This window comes from Triticum dicoccoides, chromosome 5A (genome assembly GCF_002162155.2).
Source record: "Triticum dicoccoides isolate Atlit2015 ecotype Zavitan chromosome 5A, WEW_v2.0, whole genome shotgun sequence".
In the NCBI taxonomy this organism is placed as follows: domain Eukaryota; kingdom Viridiplantae; phylum Streptophyta; class Magnoliopsida; order Poales; family Poaceae; genus Triticum; species Triticum dicoccoides.
The window spans coordinates 382,083,526-382,090,815 of NC_041388.1; positions in this window are offsets into that span (position 1 = coordinate 382,083,526).

Genomic DNA, 7,290 nt, shown 5'->3' on the forward strand with positions numbered 1-7,290 from the left:
CGACAACCATATGGCACCTGCCAGTTGCCGCTAACTGTTACAAAACATGATCATCTCATACAACAATTTATATCTCATCACGTCTTGACCATATCACATCACAACATGCCCTACAAAAACAAGTTAGACGGCCTCTACTTTGTTGTTGCAAGTTTTACATGGCTGCTACAGGCTTCTAGCAAGAATCGTTCTTACCTATGCATCAAAACCACAATGATTTTTTGTCAAGTGTGCTGTTTTAACCTTCAACAAGGACCGGGCGTAGTCAAACTCGGTTCAACTAAAGTTGGAGAAACAGACACCCGCTAGCCACCTATGTGCGAAGCACATCGGTAGAACTAGTCTCATGAACGCGGTCACGTAATGTCGGTCCAGGACGCTTCATCCAACAATATCGCTGAATCAAAGTAAGACGTTGCTGGTAAGCAGTATGACTATTATAGCCCACAACTATTTGTGTTCTACTCGTGCATATAACATCTACGCATAAACCTGGCTCAGATGCCACTGTTGAGGAACGCAGTATTTCAAAATTTTCATACGATCACGCAAGATCTATCTAGGAGAAGCATAGCAATGAGCAGGGAGAGTGTGTCCACGTACCCTCGTAGGCCGAAAGCGGAAGCTTTTAGTAACGCGGTTGATGTAGTCGAACATCTTCGCGATCCAATTGATCCAAGTACCAAACGTACGACACCTCCGCGATCTGCACATGTTCAGTTCGGTGACGTCCCTCGAGCTCTTGATCCAGTTGAGGCCAAGGGAGATTTTCGTCAGCACGACGGTGTGGCGATGGTGATGATGAAGTTACCAGCGCAGGGCTTCACCTAAGCACTACGACGATATGATCGAGGTGTGTTTCTGTGGAGGGGGCACCGCACACGGCTAAGAGAAGACTTGGTGTGTCTTTGCGGTGCCCCTGCCTCTGTATATAAAGGAGGCAGAGGGAGAGGCAGCTAGCCCTAGGGGCGCGTGCCAAGGTGTGGAGTCCTACTAGGACTCCCTAGTCCTAGTAGGATTCCACCTCCCACACGGAGTAGGAAAGGTGGAAGGGAGAAGGAGAAGGAAAGGGGGCTTCTCCTAGTCCTAATCGGCCTCCTGCCCAAGGGGGGCGCACCAGCCCCTTGTGGGCTGGTGTGCTTCCCTCTTATGGCCCATAAGGCCCATAACTTCTCCCGGGGGGTTCCGGTAACCTCCCGGTGCTCTGGAAAAATGCCCGAACCACTCGAAACCATTTCGATGTCCAAATGCAACCTTCCAATATATGAATCTTTATCTCTCGACCATTTCAAGACTCCTCGTCATGTCCCTGATCTCATCCGGGACTCCGAACAAGCTTTGGTCATCAGATCACATAACTCATAATACAAATCGTCACCGATCGTTAAGCGTGCGGACCCAACGGGTTCGAGAACTATGTAGACATGACCGAGACACATCTTCGGTCAATAACCAATAGTGGAACCTGGATGCTCATATTGGCTCCTACATATTCTACGAAGATCTTTATCGGTCAAACCGCATAATAACATATGTTGTTCCCTTTGTCGTCGGTATGTTACTTGCCCGAGATTCGATCGTCGGTATCATCATACCTAGTTCAATCTCGTTACCGGCAAGTCTCTTTACTCGTTGCGTAATTCATCATCCCACAGCTAACTCATTAGTCATATTGCTTTCAAGGCTTATAGTGATGTGCATTAATGAGAGGGCCCAGAGATACCTCTCTAATTCACTGAGTGACAAATCCTAATCTCGATCTGTGCCAACCCAACAAACACCTTCGTAGACACCTGTAGAGCATCTTTATAATCACCCAGTTATGTTGTGATGTTTGATAGCACACAAGGTGTTCCTCCGGTATTCGGGAGTTGCATAATCTCATAGTTAGAGGAACATGTATAAGTCATGAAGAAAGCAATAGCAATAAAACTCAACGATCATAATGCTAAGCTAACGGATGGGTCTTGTCCATCACATCATTCTCTAATGATGTGATGTCGTTCATCAAATGAGAACACATGTCTATGGTCAGGAAACATAACTATCTTTGATTAAAGAGCTAGTCAAGTAGAGGCATATTAGGGACACCATGTTTTGTCTATGTATTCACACATGTACTAAGTTTCCGGTTAATACAATTCTAGCATGAATAATAAACATTTATCATGATATAAGGAAATATAAATAACAACTTTATTATTTCCTCTAGGGCATATTTCCTTCACGCACTACTAGGAAAAAGCTTATACGCAAAATCTTAGCAGTAGCGCGGGACAGAAATGGGCGCTACTGCTAATTAGCAGCAGAGTGGGTTATAAACAGGCGCTACTTCTTCCAACTTAGCAGTAGCGAGGCTCGGTCGAACCATGCTACTACTAAAATTGACCGATTTTTCCTGCCACGCTAGGTTTAGCAGTAGCGCGCCCATGTTAACCACGCTACTGCTAATGTAATAGTAGTAGCGTGCTTTTTTTGCAGGTCGCTACTGCTAACTTTGAAACTGGCCACATGGCAGGCCCCGATTAGTAGTAGCGCGTGTGCCAGAAGAGCGCTGCTGCTATCTTATTAGCAGTAGCACGGTTTACGACCAACGCTACTGCTAAGCCGCAGAATATACCACCTTTTCCCCTCCCCCTCTCCCTCCCCATCCTCTCTTCCTCACTTTCCCCTACCACCACCTCCTCTCTCCCTCACTTTGCTTCTTCCTCACTACTTCTCCCCCCATTAATCTCCTTCTTCTACCTACCTTTCTCTCTCTTTCTTACTCCTAGCTAACCAAACCACCTCCATTAATGCATCTCCTTTCTCTTTTTCCTTCGCCCTCCACTAGTTGAAGTTGTCTCCTCCCAAATTAGCTAGCTAGGTAGATGTAGCATTTAGTGAAGTGACCTATGTACCCCATAACTAGATATAGCTTTTTCAAGAAGAGCATTGTCCACTTTTGATCTCCCTACTATATACGTACATCATCATCTCCACCGATCTAGAGATAGGTGATTACAAATTCATGCTTTTGCAAGAATGGAAATATGTGTATGTGTGTGTGATATGAAATACTCGGGCGATATGATGGAAATTGTGTGTGTGGCATGAGTTGACGTTGAATTGTGCATGTGAGTTGGCTATGTTTTGTCGAAATGTTGATTTATTTCCGTTTGGGGGAATTCCTGGCAAATTCTAGATCTATTTTTAGGGAAGTTCATGCCGAATTTTTGTATGACTTTGATGCATGCACGCATTTTTATAATCAATTTGTTTATTATTGCCATGCAGGCATTCATGATGGTCAACGGAATGATGGTGGACAGGTGGTTGCGGTCGGCGGTGCTGGACATGAAACAAAATAACTTGACAGAGGTTTCATGTCCGTGTCGAGGATGCAAAGGAATAGTTTGGCTCGACCCCTATGATGATGGTCGTGTCGAATCCCACCTACTCATGACTGGTTTCATGGATGGTTATACTCAACGGATAATTGAAGATGAGGATGATGATGTTGATGACGCTGACGGGGCAGGCAATGACAACACGGGACAAGACAAAGAGATGATCGATAATGGCGGTGGGGAAGAGGCCGGACATGGCGGCGGAGAAGCGGCCGGACATGACGGAGGAGAAGGGGCCGGCCATGGTGGCAGAGAGAACGTGGAATCCACGCCGCAGAGTTCATCGGTACTAAGTTCAATCGTGCGGGACCCTTGTGTTCAAGCACTGCTTCGCAAGGAGACGAGTACTGAGAGAGATGCTTCTATAGAGGAGCCTAGCTGCAGCAACTGGTGGTAGACTCGAACACTCTATTGTATGATGGTTGCAATCCTGAGTTGACCCGCTTGAGTTTCACGCACCAACTCCTGAAGACGAAGGCTAAAAACAAGTGGACCGACACTAGCCTCGATGAGCATCTCAAGTACCTAAAGGATGTTCTTCCCACGGGGAATCTATGTCCTACTAGTGTGGATGAGGCCAAGAAGATCGTGTGCCCTCTTGATCTGCCACACGTTAGGTACTATGCATGCAACCACGATTGCATAATTTATCAGAAGGAGCACTCGGAATAAACAAGCTGTCCGGTGTGCAATGCTTCCCGATACAAGAAGGCCAGGAAGAAATCTCCCCAGAAAGTTTTATGGTACTTACCGGTCACTCCCCGTCTCCAGTGGTATTTCGTAGATCCCAAGGAAGCAAAGCTCATGCACTGGCACGTGGAGAGGAAGAAGCCCGACAATGGAGATGATCTGAAGCCGAGACACGTCAAGGATGGAAGCCAGTGGAGAGCGTTGAACGGCTTCTATCAGTATTTCGAATGTGATGCAAGGAACATCGTGCTCGGCGCGTGTACCGATGGCATGAATCCATTTGGCAACCAGAACACCAACCATAGCACATGGCCCGTGTTTGTATGGATGTACAACCTTCCCCCTGGTTGTGCATGAAGTCGAAGTACATTCACATGAGCATGCTGATTCAAGGGCCAAAAACAACTAGGAAATAATATTAATCTGTATCTAGGGCTACTTCAAGAGGATTTAGACACGTTATGGAAAACACCGGCCAAGACATGGGACGCCAGCAAAGGCGAGTATTTCTACATGAGAGCCACGCTGATCACGACGGTGCATGACTATCTCGGTTACGGATATGTCGCAGGCCAGGTGTGCCATTTATATTGCGGATGCACGCAGTGCATGGATGATACGACGTCTCTGCAGCTAACGTCAAGGAAAGATGGCGGGTCTGGGAAAATCGTGTACTTGGGGCATCGGAGATGGCTCGATCAGGACGACCCATGGAGAAACCATGGAGATCTATTCAATGGTCATGCTGAACATCGAGGACTGCCACGTAAGCGAAGCGGCGCCGAAATCGATGAGCTATTGAAAAACTGGGAACAGTGCCCCGCGCAAGGAAAGACGATGAAAAAGGCGTCGTAGCCGCTGCTAAAGGTATGGAAGACGAGGTCTGTGTTCTGGGAATTGGAGTACTGGCACAAACACGACACACCTCATTGCCTTGATCAAATGCATATCTGTAAGAATGTCCTTGAGAGCATGCTCGCGACACTGATGAACATGCCGGATAAGACCAAGGATGGGCCGAAGGCAAGAAAAGACTTGCAAGATTTGAAAATCGGGGAAGATCTGCACATGCCGCCCCGTAAAAAGTCAGACGAGACAGATACGGAGACAGAGGCGCTGGAGAAGAAGGGCAAAAAAGTAAAGGAAGAGGATTATTGCCCCCCTTCTTGCTTCACCTTAAGTCCGGCTGAGATCGATCAATTCTTTAAGTGCCTTACCGGAGTCAAAGTTAGTTCCGGTTACTGTGGAAAGATAAGAAGATATCTAGGCACGAACAAGAAAAGGTTCAGCGGGATGAAGTCCCATGACTGTCATGTGATGATGACACAGATACTACCTGTTTCCCTTAGAGTGATAATGGAAAAGCACGTCCGTGACACGGTTATTGGTCTCTGCAACTTTTTCAACGTCATCTCTCGAAATTCGATCAGTGTGAAGCAGCTCTGAAGGCTACAGGAAGAGATCGTTGTGATATTGAATGAGCTTGAGATGTACTTCCCGCGCGCGTTCTTTGACGTCATGGTGCATTTGTGTGTCCATATTGTGGACGACATAATTGACCTGGGGCCGTCATTCCTACACAACATGATGCCGCTTGAGAGGATGAATGGGATCATCAAAGGATTTATTCGTAACATGTCCCATCCGGATGGAAGCATCATCCAGGGCTATCTGTCACAAGAGTGCATCTCTTTCTGCGGGAATTTTCAATATGGCGCAGACCAACCGCATGGTGTTGGTTATAGTTTGCCCGTTAACAAGCACGATAGGAGGCTCGGAGGAGAAGGGCACTCCAACGGTCGGAGGGAACTGCACGTGGCATACTCAGACCGACACAATGAATTTGACAGAGCAAACTTGGTAGTGCTACAACACCTAGATGAGGTAGATCCTTTCGTGGCACTACACAAAGAAATTACCGCAAAGAAGTATAGTGACCGAGGGGTATGCAAGACGGACGCCAAAGTTACTAGAGAGCACAACTCCACTTTCCTGCATTGGTTCAAAGAGCATATAATTGCTAATCCCCCGGAAGAGGGCTCTAAGGACGGATTGCTCATATATGCCTTAGCACATGGCCCCTCGCCCAGCCCCGTCACCTATCAGGCATACGATATCAATGGATACATGTTCAACACAGAGGCCAAAGGTATGGACAGTGATGATCAAAACTCAGGGGTGACGATGGAATGCATGACCCGCAACGACAATGGTGCAACTGAGAGATTTTACGGAAGGATCGAGGAGATCTGGGAGCTTGCCTACTCTGGACTGCACAATGCGATGATGTTCTGTGTGAGATTGGCTAAGAATGTCGAAAGAGTAAACCGGTATTTCACTACCATGACTATACCCGACGCCAAGAGCCCTACCGTGAATGCTATCGCAAAAAACGAGCCATCGGTACACGCTAAGCACGTGACACAATACTTCTTCATAACCGACCTGTGCAATCCCAGCCGTGTTGTCATGAGGAGAGGCAAAAGGAACATCATTGGAATGGATGGACTTGCCAACGAGGAAGACTGCGACCAGTACGGCAACCCATTGAGGGAAGATGACAATGACGATGAAGTATACGTCGAAAGAAGAATCAATACTACATTACCTAAGAAAGATCATACTCCATGGAAAAGGAAAAGTCACAATGAGGGGCTCAATTATTCTTCAACGAACAATAAGGGAAAGAAGCTCACTCAAAAATGAAAACGTCAACGATGAGGAACCGTTATCGGTCAAATGATGTAATATATATGTTCCTATTTTGTGTACACACTTAACCGTTATGCATGGGTCAAATGATGTAATATATATGTTCCTATTTTGTATACACATACTTAACCGTCAAATTATGCAATATATATTGCCTTAGTTATATACATTGTACCACCTTCCCTTCATTCCTGCTCTCAGAAAAAAGGAAAAGAAAAGAAAAGAAAAAGAAGAAAAGAAAAGGGAGAGAAAACTGTCGTAGGTACTGGTTTTAGCAGTAGCGCTTTTCTGAAAAAGAGATATAGCTAGTCAAACTAGTAGTAGCGCATTCTGGGTACAGACGCTATAGCTACATGTGATAGCAGCAGCGCTTTTTGTCTAAACGCGCTATAGCTAACTTAGCTATAGCGCGTTTTTCCGAAACGCGCTGCTGCTATGTTCACTTACCCCCCCCCCCAAAATCCCCACTCTCTCTTCCCCCCTTGTCGCCCCTAGAGCC